Below are 20000 nucleotides of genomic sequence, written 5' to 3' on the forward strand. Positions count from 1 at the left end.
CTCTATGTCACAGCATGGCTTCACGAAGGAAAAGTCTTGCATGACGAACTTGTTAAGTTCTTACAGTAAAGTGTACGAGACAGTAGATAATGGTGATAGTTATGACATTTTATATTTTAACAAGGTTCCCCATCAGAGGTTCCTGAGAAAGGAAACTGCACACGGGATAGATGGGAAGGTGTTAGGCTGGATAAGGTCATGGCTAATCGACAGGCGACAGGGTTGTAATGAACAGCTCTAAATCCGAGTCGGGTCATTTAATTAGTGGGATGCCACAGGGATCAGTATTAGGGCCATTATTGTTTTTAATATATATCAATGATTTGGATAGAGGAATTAGTAGTGATGTAAAAAAAATTGTGGCTGAAACAAAGATAGGTAGATTAATTAGGTCAGAAACGGAAGCCATCGCCTTTCAAGCAGATTTAGATAGGAAGAAAGAATGGGCGGACAGATAGCAAATGCAGTTTAATATCACTGAGTGCAAAGTTCTTAGCGTAGATAGAGAAAACCTACACAGTAGGTACACAATAAACAACGGAACTATGGTAGGTTCAGGGTACAAAAAAGATTTAGGAGTTATAGTCAGATTTGCTTTCCGTCTATGGAAGCAATGAACAGGCGAAGGCCACAAACAGGGCAAATAGGGTATTAGGATGAATTTTTAGGAATGTTAAAAGTAGAAGGCCCGAAGTAATATTAAAGTTATATTTGTCGCTGGGCAGACCTCATCTAAACTACGCTGTGTAGTTCTGGTCTCCCACATTACAGGAAAGATATAGGTTTATTAGAATCAGTACAAAGGATAATGACTAAAAGGATACAGGAGATGAATATTCCTTACGAGGTGAGATTGAAGCTGTTAAATTTACATTCTTTAGAGAGACGTAGGTTAAGAGGCGACCTGATAGAAGTCTTCAAGTGGTATAAGTGTTATAACAAGGGGGCTGTAAACAAAATTCTTAGGATCAACAACCAGGTTGGAACAAGAAATAACGAGTTCAAGCTTGAGAAAATTAGGGTTTAAGAAAGAGATAGGAAGAAATTGGTTCTCAAATAGAGCGGTAGGTGAGTGGAACGGACTCAGTAATCATGTTGTTAGTGCTAAGACATTATGGAGTTTTAAGACAAGATTAGACGGGTTTATGGATGGGGATCATAAGTGGAAATAGGTAGGTATATTTTATACAGGGACTGCCACGTGGAAAGCCTGGTGGCTTCTCAGTTTCTCTTATTTCCTTTGTTCTTATGTTCTTATGTTCTCTAACGCAAGACTCAACCATTTTTGTCAATCATTCATCCCTTTTATCGGTAAACTCTAAAACTCTCTTCCTGGATCTGTATTTCCACCCTCCTATAACTTGAATTCCTTCAAAAGAGAAGTTTGATGATATTTCTCCATTTTTTTTTTTATTAATTAATTATTTTTTTTTTTACAAGCACCTCGGACCCTTTTTGGGGACCGGCATCTCTGGGCTTTTTTGAGGGGGAGGATTTTTGTTACCTTTAGTCTGTGTCCCCCTTATATATATATATATATATATATATATATATATATATATATATATATATATATATATATATATATATATATATATATATATATATATATATATATATATATATATATATATATATATATATATATATATATATATATATATATATATATATATATATATATATATATATATATATATATATATATATATATATATATATATATATATATATATATATATATATATATATATATATATATATATATATATATATATATATATATATATATATGTATATATATGCTAACAAGTGTGTGTAAGACAAAGATTTTGTAGTTACCTTGTAGTTATATAACGCGGCAGAGCTGGTATCCTTGAAAACAATATATGAAAAACTCTGGCCATTTACTTGTGACAACACGGCTTTCAGGGGTTCTGTACTTTCTGTCAATATCTGTGGCTCTGGAAAAAAAAAAAGTAGAAAAGTAGAAATGAACCTTCTTTCAGCCTTACTAATATCTTTACCAGTGTATTTATTTTTTTTTTACATTTTTCCTAAATTCTAAAAACATTTGTGTATTTGTTTATTTCCTGATACTTTCCATTTTGTTCATCCTTTCTATCATGTTTTCCCCCCGCCTCTCTCTCTCTCTCTCTCTCTCTCTCTCTCTCTCTCTCTCTCTCTCTCTCTCTCTCTCTCTCTCTCTCTCTCTCTCTTTCTCTTTATATATATATATATCTCTTTCTCTTATATATATATATATATATATATATATATATATATATATATATATATATATATATATATATATATATATATATATATATATATATATATATATATATATATATATATATATATATATATATATATATATATATATATATCCCCTCTAGGTATCCTTGTCTTTCTCTGCCTCTCTCATGTGCGTCTCACTTGGCCTGGCTCATCAACACCGACTAAACAAGGCAACGTCACCCGTGCTCAGAAGTGATGATTAAAGGCGCGTTCTTGGTGACCCAAAACCGCATAATTAGTTATGCTATCTACGGTACATCTGCTTCTGCGAATCAATAGGTTTGTTTCCTGAAGCAAACCTAAGTAAACCTACCTCTATATAGGTTTGCCCTTTAAGCAAAAGATTTATGCTAGAGGAATGTGGGCGGAGTTTATGGAGAAGTGGGCAGAGTTTACACCGACAGGGAAATCACCCGTGTCGTTTTATAATAAACCCTAGATAAAATATGTGTTAAAATGACATTTACAGGAAATGTATATCCTATGATAAGTATGTTGTTTTATTTTGTTAAAGATATTAGCTCCGCTGAAATTATTTTAAGTGACATGAGCGTCAATATCTTCGTGCATTCATTCAAGGAAATAAATCTAAAGATCTAAAGATCTAAAGATCTAGAAAACATTTGAAATAAAAATGCATGTGTCCGTAGGGCATCCTTCATGTTTCTGACAATTGTCTGTCACAATGCAATACAAAAACACCATAACTTACAAAAGACGTAAGAGGATATCAAATAAATGCATCTTGTTAGGTATAACATCAAGTAGACATGATAATCATTTCAAAATGAAGAACAGTGAAAACAATTCGAACGAACACAGTATCATCATTCCATACGCCAAACATACATACATAGAATTGTCTGGATGTGAGGCAGCTTAAAGTGAGCAGGCAAGTAGGTTGCGGTGGATCAACTGATATATATATATATATATATATATATATATATATATATATATATATATATATATATATATATATATATATATATATATATATATATATATATATATATATATATATATATATATATATATATATATATATATATATATATATATATATATATATATATATATATATATATATATATATAATGTCCCTGAAGGTAAGCCATATATTCTCATAAGTGAAAAATCATGTAATTCTATGTCAGGAATATTCCATGGTAAAATATTTTGTTTTATTCCTCAAACTGATTTGATTACTTATATAATTAATTACCTCTTTTTCTATGACACTGTTATAATCATGATTTTTTTTCTGCAATTATTTTGTATTTTCGTACAGCGTTTCCTTCTCAGACATGTTCTAAAGATCACCTGCCATTTCCACCATTAACCACGAGAATTACAGATATGTGGGAGACCTGGCAGCTCTCATAAGCCGTCAGGTACAAAGCTCACATTTCTTATGATAGAAACCGTCGGGTTGAAACAAAAAAAAAAAAAAAAAAAAGAATTAAAAAAAAAAAGGATTTTGTAAACTGCAAACCAAAGAATAAAATATAAATATATATATATATATATATATATATATATATATATATATATATATATATATATATATATATATATATATATATATATATATATATATATATATATATATATATATATATATATATATATATATATATATATATATATATATATATATATATATATATATATATATATATATATATATATATATATATATATATATATATATATATATATATATATATATATATATATATATATATGTATGTGTGTGTGTGTGTGTGTGTGTGTGTGTGTGTGTGTGTGTGTGTGTGTGTGTGTGTGTGTGTGGGTGGGTAAGGGACGAAGCACAATGGGATCTTAATAGGCACCATGAAGTAGACGGGCGGTGGAGAAGAGAGAGAAAGAAGTCCTGAATCGTCTAAGGTAGAGCTTTTAACAAAAGTTTGAGCGAAGACTGAAAATAAATGCTTTACTAAATTCTACATAACTATCGCCATTATCCACTGCCTGTCAGTTTCTGCCTTGTTAAGTGCACCAGGCAATGGATAATGGTGATAGTTATGACATCTTATATCTAGACTTTAGTAAAGCATTTGACAAGGTATCCCATCAAAGGGTCCTGAGATAGGTTAGGCACACAGGATAGATAGGAGGGTGTTAGGCTGGATAAGGTCATGGCTAAGCGACAGGCGACAGTTCTAATAATCGGCTATAAATCCGAGTGGAGTCATGTAATTAGGGGGGTGCCACAGGGATCATTATTAGGGCCATTGTTTATTTTTTATTTATTTTTTTTATATATATCAATGATTTGGTTAGTGGAATTAGTAGTGATATTAGTAAATTTGCGGATGACACAAAGACAGGTAAATTAATTAGGTCAGAATCGGATTACATCGCCTTGCAGGCAGATTTAGATAGGATGAAAGAATGGACGGACATATGGCAAATGCAGTTTAATATCAACAAATGCAAAGTACTTAGCGTAGATAGAGGAAACCCACACAGTAGGGACACATTAAACAACGAAACTGGTACGTACATGGTGCGAGAAAGATTTAGGAGTTATAGTTAGCTCTGAACTCCGTCTAGGAAAACAAGGCATAGAGGCCAGAAACAGGGCAAATAGGGTACTAGGATTCATTTTTAGGAGTGTTAAAAGTAAAAGGCCCGAAGTAATATTAAGTTATACTAGGCGCTGGTCAGACCACATCTAGACTACGCTGTGCAGTTCTGGTCCCCACATTACACGAAGGATATAGGTCTATTGAAATCAGTTCAGAGGAGAATGACTAAAAGCATACAGGGAATAAGGAAACAATTGGCTCACGACCAAGATTATCAGGTTCCTCTCCTTCATTTCACATAAACAAAACTAAAGGTGCCTCTTCCACGGTAGAATCTAAACTGCCTTGCTGACTATTCTTGCGATAATAGTTAGGCTTCACCATATTAACATAGCAAAGCTAAACTTGCTTTCGCCGGTCAGGAGTGGCAAAGAGATAATCTAATTCACCCACACGCCTCTCCCCTACATAAGGACCGGTGTAGCGTGCAGCCAGCGGCTGTCCCTGAGTCGGGAGTAACACTAGCACCTCATCCCCAGGAGAGCAAAATATCGGTACTTGACCTTACGGTCACATCACATTTTGATGTGCTTCTGAGCCTGGCCCAGGTGCAACCAAGCCATTTCGAGTGCTTTCATTAACCTCTCCCGTATACATAACACCATGTTCAACAAAACACACCCAAAGGGCCACACACACAGTGCCCGAACACCAGCTGGTTTGGCGAGAACACCAACGACTCAGTATAGACGTTTCTCACATAGCAAACATTACATAAAGGACCGTCTCATCCCAATCCTTGTCATGATCCAGAAAAGAAGTTCTCAACATGGTTATCATGGTTTGGTGGTGTCGCTCCAAGGCTCCTTGTGACTGAGGGTGGTACGCACTGGACAGGACGTGCTCATTCTCCCACTCAGTCATGGTCTGAACAAACAATTTTGAATTGGCCCCTTGGTTTGACTGGACCTAGGAAGGCAGTTCAAAATGAGTTATAAAACTGGAGTAGAACCTTGAGCACCACCTTGGAATGGATGCTCCTGATGGGTATGGCTTCTGGGTACTTCGTGGTGGCATACATTATAGTCCGTAGGTACTTATATCCTGGTCGAAAAGGGGAGAGAGGAACCACAATATCATTAAGGACCCTGGTGAAGAGGGGCTAAGGGTGGCACATGGTTAAGCATGCCCACCATCTAACATATGTGGCAGATCTTAAAAATTGTAGCAACATTACATGTCATACTTGGCCAACAAAAATTCCTCCGTAGCCTTACCACCATTTTCCTAATTGGGAGGTGACCCGCCATCGGGTCCTCACGTGCCAGTAGCACGAGTGCTTCTCTGAACTTAGACGGCACTACCATTTGGGGTAATTCACCTCAATCAACTTCTCTCCACCGACGGTATAAAATTTTCTTCCGCAGCACAAATTCTCCTCTACCTTCCACTTCTTCAACACCTTCACCCACCTTTGCAAAGCATGGGCCAACTCTTCATCTCCCTGTTGCTCATCAATAAGCTCATCAGGCTCAACTTCATTAAGACACCCCAGGAATACAGGGTCAAGCGGCAGAAGCAAAGCCGACTCCTTAGCTCCAGTCTGGCGTCGGCGGCACGAGCGAGTTCCTCGCTGAGTGGAGTTTCCTCCACTCAGCGAGGGACTGTCTGGCCGCCGGCTCAGTGGTTAACACAGGTGGGCCACTACAGGGGATATCACCCGTAGAGTTTACACTTGGCAAGGGAACAGCCTGTTCCCTACCTCCAGGATACTCAGCAGGGTAGGAAACTCCCATTTTCCCCGCAGAGCTGGGAGCCTCCTCACCCTCGGCAGTGACCCCCAACACACTTGATACACCAGGTTGTGGCCCAGATTTTGCACTGGCACCCACAGCCTCTCCGTCAGGTGATGACTCTGCCTGGTCGCCACCTCCAGGGTTCCCTGCCGAGTGAGGTGGACTGGCAAACAGACCTTCCAAACCCTTTAGCCTCACCAGCAGCAACATTCCCAAACTAATCAGTTGCTTCCCTTGGTGGCTGTACTTCGTCACAGTTAGCCCCAGCATCCTGATTCAAGGACGAGTTCAACTCTTGAATCCCCTTGCCAGCAGCGGGGACAGGCCTTCGGGCTTTCTGCCCCCACTGCAGCACTTACAACGCCCCTGCACTTCTTCCTCGGTAGCCCTACATCATTGCAGTCGACCCTAGGAGCTGCAGAGGAACTCACCATCCTTGCCATGGAGTGAGTGATAACATTAACAGAGTCGGGTACCTCAGCAACCTCCACATATGGGAAGGAGTCCGCGGATGGGGGCTGTACCCAAACTCTTCCTCCTGCCAAATCATTTCCCAAAAGGAAGTCAACCCTGGACAGTGGCAGGTCCTACGCCACGGCCACTTGCGCCTCTGTGACCACCAGTGGACACATCAGCCTCATGTTTGTAGTGGCAAACCTCTCGATAGCACTGATGCCTCTAGAGAGTACTGCCTTCCGAGAGGTTACATTCCTACCTGTAATATTCCGGCATAGAAACTGGTGAGCTGCCGTGTCACGCAACTCGGTGATAGCATACGCTACCCCTGCAATCTCGACAGTTCCCTGGCACAAAAAAAGAGCAGCACCAATCTAACCCCAGCATTGCTCTTTCAGGCGGATTCCTAACTGCTGACACGAAACAGCAGCCCTTGTCTTCTCTCTGGCCGGATTGTATGGGGAATCAAAAGCTTCCTCCTTACATTGGTCTGGCAAGACCAGCAAAGCTACTGTTTTTTTTTTTTTTAGGAGGTTTTGGGGCTGAAGGCGTGATCAACTTTGGGTAATTGGACCGTAAGTTGATGTCACCAAGCTGTTTTATCGACCCACAGACAAGAAAAATACTCCAAACAATACTTAACACCTACAGCTGCTGAAGGATCGACAACCACGTTTAGGAAAAACAGTTAACATACGATAACACGTATATCATCGAGGTATAATACCCCGTTAGACTTCTGCACACCGTGACAGTCTTCCAACTGCCCAACAGAGTGTTATAACCTCAAGCTGGGTCAGTTGAATGATTGAGAGTGCTATTTAACTCTTGCATTAGAGAGGTAGACAGAATAAGGTTGAGAGGAAAAAAAAAAATTCGTATGAAGCGAGGCCCCTGGAGGGACGTGCAGATAGCAAGAGCAGAAGAGCAGTTAGCATGAAGATATTCGTAGAAGATAGCAAGAGATGCAACATTATGGCAATGAAAAAAAGGCTGAAGAGAGTCAGTTAGAGGAAAGGAGTTGATGAGACGAGAAAGTTTTTTTTTATTTCACCCTGTCTAGAAAAGCGGTATGAATAGATTGATTGATTTAATTTCTGGCGCTGCAGCATCGCGGGCATAATATCGACGCTACAAATCTTTAACAGCGATAAAGATTGAAGTTCTTAAAATATCGGTATGAAAAATAAAATTATAGGTATGGTAAAAACTGTAAAAAAAAAAAAAAACATCACAAAAAGGAAGCAAAAAAGGAAATGAGAAGAGCCGTGACAAAATCAGTTTAAGTTAATTCATTTAATTTAAATTTAAAGTGAGGGAGTAGTGACTACACGGAACCAGACCACTTTACCTGGTGTTGTTCGTTCCGTATTCAAGACACTGATCCAACTAATCCAGATATCCGGCGTTATTCTTTACGTGCCCAAGACACTTACCCACCCCATTGACCCAGACATCTGACGTTGTTCGTTACGTACCCAAAACACTGTCCGCATTGATCCAGGCCCCAAGACTCAATGTTGCTCGTTAAGTGTCATCAATTGCCTCCATGTTATCAAATTCCGAAAATAAGGTTCTGCCCAATATTATATTAATTACAAAATAAATAGAAAAAAAACAGTTAAAAGGTAATGTACAACTAAGGTTCTGTCCAATATTATATTACTTCATGTAACTAAGGTTTTGTCCAATATTATATTACTTTTTAAAATAAATAGAAGAGCACTTAAAAGGAAACCTATAATTTGTTTAAAACACCAGCCTTCTTCACAAACAAAAGAATCTCCTGTCCCAGGGGACATGAGATGTAGGATCAGCTACATGTGGAAGTTCCCATCCTCATCGCGACAGCGGAAAAAATATAGCTCCCGCAGCTCCATCAGACTGGGACACTCCACTAGAAAGTGTAAGGGGAACTAAGCAGTCATAAGTGAGACGTGTGTGACCTGTCCAGAGACAGTCCAGTGCGGTCTCTGAGTTGCGACCCTGCACATGGACATATGTCCATGGGCGGAAAGTCACACAAGTTGTCTCCCCCATCTTAGTGGTGGCAACCACATCTTCCCACTTGTCCTGCCAACTGGCAAAAACTGCTATCCCAATACCGGAGTATAAATCATGTAAGGGAATGGGGGTGGAAGGAGCAACACAAGTTGCCGCCTCTTTAGCCAGCGTATCAGCCTCATTTCTATGAACTCCCAGATATGTGAGTAACCAGCAAAATGTTAAGTGATATTCTCTGCGCTGAAGCACCTGAATCCACTCTAAAACAGATAACATTAGAGGAGGGAGAGAGGAATTAAGATGCTCCAGGACAGGCAATGCGCTACAGGAATCATTATAAATAATAAAATTTGAAACTGGGAAGGCAAAGTGGATTTCCGGGGCAAGAATAATGGCGGATAACTCTCCCTTAAAAACAGAGGCAACACTCGGAAGGATACCGCCTCGACAGAAGGAATGGAATATAGCAGTACATCCCATACCTCCATCAGATTTTCAACCATCTGTGTAGACAGAAACAGACCCAGAGTGTGTCAAAGAGTGTTCCATAAATAAAGCACAAGACTCGTATTGTAGTAAGTTTTAATTATTAACAACAGGAGAGCAGATCGATACCCGCGAAAATTGCCAGTACCCGACCCTTAGAAGGCGATGGGGGCAAGTGGAGATGGAGGGTAACTCGGTCATGACAGACCAGACCCGATATCCAAAAGTCTTAGGAAAACTATAGCGAAAATCATATAAGGGAGAACGTGCATCATGAGAAACTGTTGTACAAGTGACAGACTCATGAAAACGGTGGATTCGATACCAGCACCTCTACTAGAGACTGATGGCGTAGGTCTAATGGCAGGACACCAGCATCCATCAGTAAGCTAGGGATTGGGGATGAGCGGAACGCACCAGTTGCCAGGCGAATACCAGCATGGTGCACCGAATGCAGCACACGGGGCCGAGCCTCGGTAGCAGACTAATAGATTTCACAACTGTACTGTAATTTAGAGAGAATAAGAGTTCGGTGTAAGACTAGGAGGGTCTGTCTGTTAGCGCCCCAAGAAGTATGAGAAAAACTTTTAGAAGTGACAGCGCCTTCATGGATGCCGCTTTAGTGTAATGAAGATAGGATACCCAAGTCAGGTGACTGTCAAATATCAGTCCCAGGAAACAACTTTTTTTTCCGCACAAGAGATTCTTCTATCATAAAATACAAGTCTGATTGAGGGTGAACACCCCGAAGTCGGCAAAAATGCATGACCACAGTCTTTGAAGCCAATAAATGAAATCCCTGAGTTGCTGCCCGCTGAGAAATCGTATTGAGTTCCACCTGCAGCTTTCTCTAAATCAATGGCAACCGAACTGCAGAAAAGGAGATAGACAAGTCATCGATATATAAGCTACCAAGAACTTCTTCCGGAAGTATTTCAATGACCCTGTTTATAGCTACTACGAAAAGTGTGATACTATGTATGCTTCCTTGCGGCACGCCATCTTCAAGTGGGTGACTCCTCACAGATCGTCACCAACCCGTACCCGTAAAAAAAACGATGAGATAAAAACTGTTGTATAAGAATAAGGAGTCGGCCATGAAGGCCAAACTCAAGCAAAGTAAGGTAAATATCATGACGTAAGGCTGTGTCATAAACTTTCTCTAAACAAAAAAAAATTGTGACATGGTGTTGCTTATTGGTAAATGCCTCACAAGTGGAACATTCCAGTTACAATAAAGCATCAATCGTAGATCGCATTTTCCGGAAACCATACTGAAAAGGAGACAAGTAATTGCCTCTCTCCAACTACCACATAACCCTGATATTCACCATCTTTTCCAGCAACTTACAAATGAATGATGTTAAAGAAATAGGTTGATAATTGGTCGTTAGCCGATAATCTTTTCCAGGATTTGGAATGGGAATAATTACAACCACACCCCAAGAAGGTAAATCACCGGTATTCCAAATAAAGTTAGAGAGGTAGAGTAAAAAGGCAAAAGCTTCATCGGACATGTGACGCAAAAAGGAATATAGGATGTCATCGGGACCCGGGGATGAATCATGGCACTGGGACAAAGCCATGCGTAGCTAAGACCGAAAAAAAAAAAAAAATGGGACAAGACTCTCCACAGGGGAGGCAAAATTGACGCCAGCAGATTCCAAATGTCAACGATGAAGTGCCATAGGTGTTGTTGCATCCTGTCTAGAGACGTTTGGAAAGTGCTCAGCAAACAGGTCGGCAACTGTCTTTGGGTCTGGCACCATGGATAAAACATGGGTCTGGCACCATGGGATAAAACAGGTGGGGGAGGACCAGAGTACTTCCCAGATATTTTGCGGACACTGTTGCATAGCTGTTTAAGGTGCGGCGGGCACGGGCACGCGATAGTCGAAAAGCCTCAAACACTAGACGTCCCCACGATGCTGTCGAAGGCGAGAACAGGCGGCACACTTTTCTTAAACAGCGGCTGTACAATCCGCATTCCACCATGGAACAGGACGTTTGGGAACCTGGCCAGAGATCTTAGGCATGGATTGGATAGCGCCGGAGTGCAAGACATCAGTGAAGTATGTTGCAGACTCATTACAGTTTCCTATCTTATCTACTGAGCGGTCAGGGGTACTGAGATCTTTGAATAGGAGACATTCCGCAACATTATTGGAGATGCTTTTGGCTAGGTGCCAAAAACGCGAGGGGAGATAGATCTTGAAAGATATTAAGTCCATGATATTCAAGTGATGGAAGGCTGAACTACCTTTTGTGCGCCATCACTATATCATGTATAGCACGAGAAGAGGCTATGTTAAAGCAAGGTTTGGAAGATTTAGATTAGGTAGAGAGAAAGAATGAGGAATGTGCGCTTCCATGCCAGACACTACATATCACCTCTATTATGCGCTCAGCATTTGTCACGCCAGGGTGTTCGTGTTTTGGCCGAAACACTCGAGCGGGAGGTAACTGCACTCCAGCACTTTTTTCGTTAGTCGGGAGGGAAGAAGGGGTAGTGAGGAGAAGGCAAGGGGCAAATTAGTTAAATCTAGAAAGGAAGCTAGCTTAGGGATGGTGAGAAATATCTTAAGTGTTTACTACACAAATTGTAGAAGTATTCTGAATAAAATAGACTTGCTTAGAGGAATAGCGAGTGTAGAGAAATTTGATATCATTGCTTTAACTGAAACTTGGTTAGATATGTCAGGAAAAGTATTTAATCCAGAGGTTAAGATAGATGGGTATACAATGTTCTATAAAGCTAGAGAAAACAGGAGAGGAGGAGGTGTCGCGTTATACGTTAGGGATACATTACAGTGCTGTATGAACAATAGAATTAAAACAGATAACAAAGCAGAGTCGATATGGGTAGATATTAAGGAAGGATCGCAGTCAGTAGTACTAGGGGTAGTTTACAGACCCCCGACCAGTACAGAGGAAATTAACACCTCACTGTGGCAGGAATTAAATAGAGCAGGCAGGTACAGTCAGGTATGTGTGGTAGGAGATTTAAATTTTAGGAATATCGACTGGAGTCTGATTGTGGGTAACAAGGAAGCAGAGGACTTCCTTAAGGTAATTCAGGATAATTTTTTAAAACAGGTAGTCGTAGAACCCACAAGGGGGAATAATATTCTAGATTTAATTCTTACTAACAGGGAGGAAGCAGTCACGCAGGTAGAGGTTGGAGGACAGCTAGGTAACAGTGACCATAGGGAAATTAGGTACAATCTAGAATGGGAAGCAACTGTTAGAAATAAAAACACTAGTAAAATACCTGACTTTAGGAGAGCAGATTTTGAAGAATTAAAAAGGTACCTCCAAGGAGTGGACTGGCAAAGGATGCAGGGTGAGGTCAGGTCAGGGACGGAGTTCAGAGAGATAAGGCAGGATGAGGGAGGTGAGGTGAGGCTCCAGAAGGGAGGAGGAAAGAGGAAGGGGGGAGATAGGTGTGAGTATGTTGGAATGTCAGGTCATGCTGAAATGAGAGAAGTAAGGTCGAGGCGAGTTGATGAGGGAGGGGAGAGGAGGGTAGGGAACGAGATGAGGGGATTAGGTGAAGTAAATGTAGATGAATTGTATAAATATTTCGTAGATAAAGTTCATACAGGTCAGTTAGCAAATATCCCGTATAAAACAATAAGATCACAAAAAAATGACCCTAAATGGATGACTGCTAGGTTAAAGCATTATATAGGGCGTAAGAGAAGTATATATAAGAGATTAAGGGCAGGTGAGGAAGTTTTAAGGACACAGTATAATGAATTAGTTAGAACAGTCAGGAAGTTAACGAGGAAAGCTAAGGACAATTATGAATTAAAGGTAGCCAGCCAGGCGAAGACGGACCCCAAGGAATTTTATCAGGTATACAGGACGAAAAATAAGGATACTGTAGGTCCATTAAAGGCAGCAGATGGGGAGCTGGTTAGTTCTGGGGAGGAGATTAGTAAACTTCTGAATGATTATTTTTTAACTGTCTTCACTCAGGAAAACATGCAGGATATGCCAGATAGTGAACAGGTGTTTAGAGCAGATGAGTATGAGAAGCTGACGGATATTTCCATAACTAGGGAGATAGTGGAGCAGGAGATAGATAGGCTAAAAAAGTTCAAGTCACCAGGACCTGATGAAATATATCCCAGAGTACTGAAGGAATGTAAAAAGATTATTAGTGAGCCGTTAGTTTCTGTCTTTAGGAAATCACTGGAGTCGGGTGAGGTACCAGTAATGTGGAGGCAGGCTAATGTAGTACCCATCTTTAGGAAAGGGGATAAAACTTTAGCGTCTAATTATAGACCTGTCAGCTTAACTTCAGTTGTAGGTAAAATGTTAGAGTCAATAATAGCCAGGAACATTAGGGAACATTTAGACAAACATAACTTGATAAATCAGTCACAGCATGGCTTCACGAAGGGGAAGTCTTGCCTGACAAACTTGTTAAGTTTTTACAGTAAGGTGTACGAGGCAGTAGATAATGGTGATCGTTATGATATCTTATATCTGGACTTTAGTAAAGCATTCGACAAGGTGCCCCATCAAAGGCTCCTGAGAAAGGTTAGGGCGCACGGGATAGATGGGAAGGTGTAGGTTTGATAGGGTCATGGCTTGGTAACAGGCGACAGAGAGTGCTAATAAACGGCTCGAAATCCGAGTGGGGTCATGTCATTAGTGGGGTGCCACAGGGATCAGTATTAGGGCCATTATTATTTCTAATATATATCAATGACTTGGATAGTGGAATTAGTAGCGATGTTAGTAAATTTGCGGATGACACAAAGATAGGTAGATTAATTAGGTCAGAAGCGGATGCCATCGCCTTGCAGACAGACTTAGATAGAATGAATGAATGGACGGATAGATGGCAAATGCAATTTAATATCAATAAATGCAAAGTGCTTAGCGTAGGTAGAGGAAACCCACACAATAGGTACACATTAAACACCCAAACTCTGGTAGGTACAGGGTACGAGAAAGATTTAGGAGTTATAGTTAGCTCTGAACTCCGTCTAGGGAAACAATGCATAGAAGCCAGAAACAAGGCAAATAGGGTACTAGGATTCATTTTTAGGAGTGTTAAAAGTAGAAGGCCGGAAGTAATATTAAAGTTATACTTAGCGCTGGTCAGACCTCATCTAGACTACGCTGTGCAGTTCTGGTCCCCACATTACAGGAAAGATATAGGTCTATTAGAACCAGTACAGAGGAGAATGACTAAAAAGATACAGGGGATGAGGAGTATTCCTTACGAAGCGAGGTTGAAGCGGTTAAATTTACATTCTCTAGAGAGACGTAGGTTAAGAGGGGACCTGATAGAAGTTTTTAAGTGGTATAAGGGTTATAACAAGGGAGATGTAAGCAAAATTCTTAGGATCAGCAACCAGGGTAGAACAAGAAATAACGGGTTCAAGCTTGAAAAATTTAGGTTTAGGAAGGAGATAGGAAAAAATTGGTTCTCAAATAGAGTGGTAGATGAGTGGAACGGACTCAGTAATCATGTAGTTAGTGCTAGGACACTAGAGAGCTTTAAGAGAAGATTAGACAAGTTTATGGATGGGGATAACAGATGGAAATAGGTAGGAGTGTTTCATACAGGGACTGCCACGTGTAAGCCTGGTCGCTTCTTGCAGCTTCCCTTATTTCTTATGTTCTTATGTTCTTATGTTCATACAGAACAGATCTCTGACACGGAAGCAGTTGTTATTCCAAGGAAAATCAGAATACCTCCTCAGGTTCCCCCCCTCCCCCTCGAATTAGCAAAAAAAAACGCCATAGTTAATTTATGGGATCCTGAAGAGGGATTACAGGGAGAGAACAAGATACACATATGAGGTTGAGATCGGAGGACCCCAACGGAGAAAATAGGATGACAGCATAAGCAATAAATTTAGTTTGAAAGTGATTCTATATTTGTAGCTAAAGGACAGGAAATTTGGAGGATTCAAGAGCATCGGCACGAGAGCAAGTTAAGTCGTTGCGCACGTAGACGCAGCATCCAGCTTTAAATTGGGATTGAACAAAAAAAGAGGCTACTGTCAGTTGCTTCAGTCGCCTGTGTTTCGGTGAGTAAAATAGATTAGGTTTACTAGAGAAGAATTGGTGTTCTGCAGGTTGAAAATTAGATCTAATATCCCAAATGTTCCAAAAGTTAATAAACAAAAGATGAGGAGACTGTCAAAACAATTAGGGTCGATAGCAGATGAGCAGTCTGACCTGGGGATATTTTTTTTATCTACTCTCTAGACGGTGACACCGAGGCTGGTGTAGGAGTCGCAACATTTACTTTAGAATATTGATTGTAGTATGTGCGTTTAATTAGTTGCCCTTCTCTCTCTCTCTCTCTCTCTCTCTCTCTCTCTCTCTCTCTCTCTCTCTCATATATGTATATATATATATATATATATATATATATATATATATATATATATATATATATATATATATATATATATATATATATATATATATATATATATATATATATATATATATATATATATATATATATATATATATATATATATGTATATATATATACACACATACATACATACTTACTACGGAATGCGTATCCCTGTAGTATTCTTAAAATTATGAGGAATTCACAGACGAGAATGTTCCACACCATTTTCTAAAAACGAGATGAAGAAAATAATTATTTTTTTATCGATTTATTTTTTTATTGATTAATTGATATTTTTACATTATTATTACTATTATTATTATTATTATTATTATTATTATTATTATTATTATTATTATTATTATTATTATTATTTATTTATTTTTTTTTTATTTATTTATTTTTATTTTTTTATTATTCATATAACATCATATCTTACATACTGATGGGATCACTCCTATTGTTCTCCTAAACTGTGCATCCGTACTTGCACCTTGGCTAGTCAGTCTTTCAACTCTGTCTATCAACATCTACCTTTCCTTCTTGCTGGAAGTTTGCCTACATTCAGCCTGTTCCTAAAAAGGGTGACCAATCTAATTCCTTAAACTACCATCCTATTGCTTTAATTTTCTACCTATCTAAAGTTTTCAATCTATCCTCAACAGGAAGATTCTTAAATATCTATCACTTTACAACCTTCTATGGATTCCGTCAAGGCCACTCTACCGGTAATTTTCTGGCTTTCCTTATTGACTCTTGGTCATCCTCTTTTAGAGATTTTGGTGAAAGTTTTGCTGTTGCCTTAGATATATCAAACACTTTTGAGAGTTTTGGCTTTCCTTACTGAGTCTTGGTCATCCTCTTTTAAAGATTTTGGTGAAAGTTTTGCTGTTGTCTTAGATATATCAAAAGCTTTTGATAGAGGTTGGCACAAAGCTTTGATTTCCAAACTACCATCCTACAGCTTCTATCTTTTCCTCTTGTAATTTCATTTGAAGTTTCCTTTCTGACCGTTCTATTATTGCTGTGGTAGACGGTCACTGTTCTTCTTCTAAATCTATGACAGTGGTGTTCCTCAGGGCTCTGTCCTGTCACCCACTCTCTTCCTATAATTCATCAATGATCTTCTAAACCAAACTTCTGTCCTATCCACTCCGATGCCCCTGATACCACCCTGCACTTTTTTCGCATCTCTTCATAGACGTCCAACCATTCAGGAAGTAAACATTTCAAAAAGGGAAGCCACAGAACGCCTGACTTCCGATCTCTCTAAAATTCCCTATAGGGGCAGGGAAAACTTAATATTGTTCAATGCCTCAAAACTCAATTCCTCCATCTATCAATTCGACACAATCTTCCAGAAAACTACCCATTCTTCTTCAGTGACACTCAACTGTCACCCTCTTCCACACAGAACCTCCTCTGTCTGTCCTTTACTTACAATCTAAACTAGGAACTTCGTATCTCATCTCTAGCTAAAATAGCTTATATGAAGTTAGGTGTTCTGAGTCGTGTCCACCAGTTTTTTTCTCAGCCAACCGTCTACTTATTTTGGAGTGATTAGAGTCCATAAGGCATTGTCAAAGTTTACATAGTAATTGTCTAAACTTATTTTAAAGGATCTCTTTTGGATTATTTTAAGTGTGTGTGTTGAGTTAATCCACTTGTCTTAATAAACCAAACACAAAAGGTGTGTGCATATTGTGTGCATATTAAAACTGAACTGAATTGATCTGAAGATGCATTTACATGGTTTAGTTATCATACTGTGGTCACAACCTCATTTTTGTCTTTCGTTTTGTATCTCCAATCCCTCCTCATGATCCCCCAAAGCGAAGGTGCCTCTGGTTATTGACAAGACCAGAGGAGGTATAATTTTGATTTTCCTTGGAATGACCCACCTCTGTATGCTGAGCGCCTAACGAAGATGAGAGCATCTGGCATAGGAGCGTACTCGTACATTACTCACTCTTTCTCACTTTCAACCTCGTTTTAGCAGAACTTGTTCTCGTGCAATACTATACATTATGGAGAGGTGGCCCACAAAAGGTACTTGAGCCTTCCATCACCTGAATCTCATCCACTTTATATCTCTCCCCGGAATCATGCCAAGTCTGTTTTCCAACTAACTCCTTCATTAATAGAAAGTGCCTTTTTTTTCAAGATTTAACTCTTTTCGTGATTTCCGGTACCTAACCAAAAACATCTCCAATAACTTTGCTTCTTCATCTTTCCTTCATTCACTTTAACCTGATGCCATTGCATGTATTTCTGCAGCTGAACTCTTCGCTGAAACCTTTGTTAAAAGTTCCACTTTTCAAATACTTCATAATGCCCATTAAGATCCTTCACATAGATGCTTTCCATGCCTTAACTCGCCTAATTTTCTCTGAAACTGTGCTTACACCTTGCCTAGCCAAACTTTTCCAGCTCCGTCAATTAACATTTTTTTTTTCTTTTTGTTTAAAGTTTGCTTGCATTCACCCTGCTCCTAAGGAGGGAGACCGCTCTAATCCCTCAAGCTACAATGGTATAGCTTTAACTTTCTGCCTCTATTTTTTTTTTATCTATCTTCAACAACAATACTCTAAAACATATAGCACCTCACAACCTTCTGTATGATCGCCAGTATGGGTTCCGTCGAATCCGCTCTACTGGGGATCTTCTTGCTCTCTTTATTGAGTGTTGGTCATCCTCTTTTATTGATTTTGTTGAAACCTTTGCTCTTCCTTTAAACATATCAAAAATCCTTTTGTAGAATCTGTCACAAAGCTTTGATTTACAAACTATCCCCTTCAACCCTCTATCCTTCTTTCTGTAACTTCATTTCATCTTTCCTTTCGGACCCTTGTATTGATGATGTGATAGACGATCACTGTTCTTCTCCAAAGTCTGTTAATAGTGGTGTACCTTAGGATGCTGTCCTGTCATCCACTTTCTTCTTATTAATCATAAATCAAAAGTCATAAATTAGAACAAGAAGTCAAACTTCTTGTTCTATCCACTCTTACGCTGATGATATAACCTTGCACTTTTCCATGTCTTTTCGTAGACGTCTAACTCTTCAGGAAGTAAACAGCTCACGCAGAGAAGCCACAAAACGCCTGACTTACGATTTCTCGAAAATATCAGATTGGGGCAATACAAACTTCGTATTCCTCATTGCCTGAAAAAAAAACAAAAAAAAAACTCAATTCCTCCATCTTTCAACTTGACACAACCTTCCAGATAAATAGTCCCTCTTCTTCAATGACATTCAAGTGTCTCCCTCCTCGCTGACTATCCTCATTGTGTTATTCAATTGCAAGCTAAACTAGAAAGTTCACATTTCATTTTTAGCTAAAACAGTTACTGGAAATTTAGGCATTCTGGATCATCTCCCCCAGGGTTTCTCACCACCTCATCTGCTAACTCTGAACAGGTGCCTTATCCGCTCATGCATGGAGTATGCTCCACATGTATAGGGAGGTTTCACTTACACCACTCTTTTAGACAGGGTGGAATCAAAAGCTTTTTCGTCTTATCTACTCCTCTCCTCTATCTTTAACCTTTCTCTCATCGCTGCACTGTTGCATCTCTTGGTATCTTTTGCCGCTATTTTCACGCTAACTTAACTCCTGGTCTTGCTAACTGCATGCTTTGTCTCCTTCCATGGCCTCGCTGTACAAGACCTACTTTCTCTCATCCCCATTCTGTCCACCTCCCTAATGCAAGAGTTAATCATTAACTCCCTTCCTGCATCTGTCTTTTTCCTTCCTATGATTTAGATTCTTCCAAGAGTGAGGTTTCAAAACACTTATCCTCCGTTATTTGATCAATTTATTTTATAACATTTTCTGGGCTGGCATTTGAGTGTTTTTTTTTTTTGTTGTATATATATATATATATATATATATATATATATATATATATATATATATATATATATATATATATATATATATATATATATATATATATATATATATATATATATATATATATATATATATATATATATATATATAT

The 20000-nt window shown here is 39.0% G+C and overlaps 1 long non-coding RNA gene across 1 annotated transcript in view; it reads right to left on the reverse strand.

Moving 5' to 3' along the window:
• The window catches only part of LOC135110046 (uncharacterized), a 43900-nt gene extending 27680 nt beyond the window's left edge, over positions 1–16220 (reverse strand). The window contains exons 1-2 of the long non-coding RNA XR_010273059.1: positions 16148–16220; positions 1843–1964 (exon numbers count right to left, since the gene is read on the reverse strand). This is a non-coding gene — a long non-coding RNA (uncharacterized LOC135110046). The remainder of the gene's footprint in view (positions 1–1842; positions 1965–16147) is intronic.
• Between the last annotated feature and the right edge of the window lie 3780 nt (positions 16221–20000).

Source organism: Scylla paramamosain, chromosome 19 (genome assembly GCF_035594125.1).
Source record: "Scylla paramamosain isolate STU-SP2022 chromosome 19, ASM3559412v1, whole genome shotgun sequence".
Classification (NCBI taxonomy): Eukaryota; Metazoa; Arthropoda; class Malacostraca; order Decapoda; family Portunidae; genus Scylla; species Scylla paramamosain.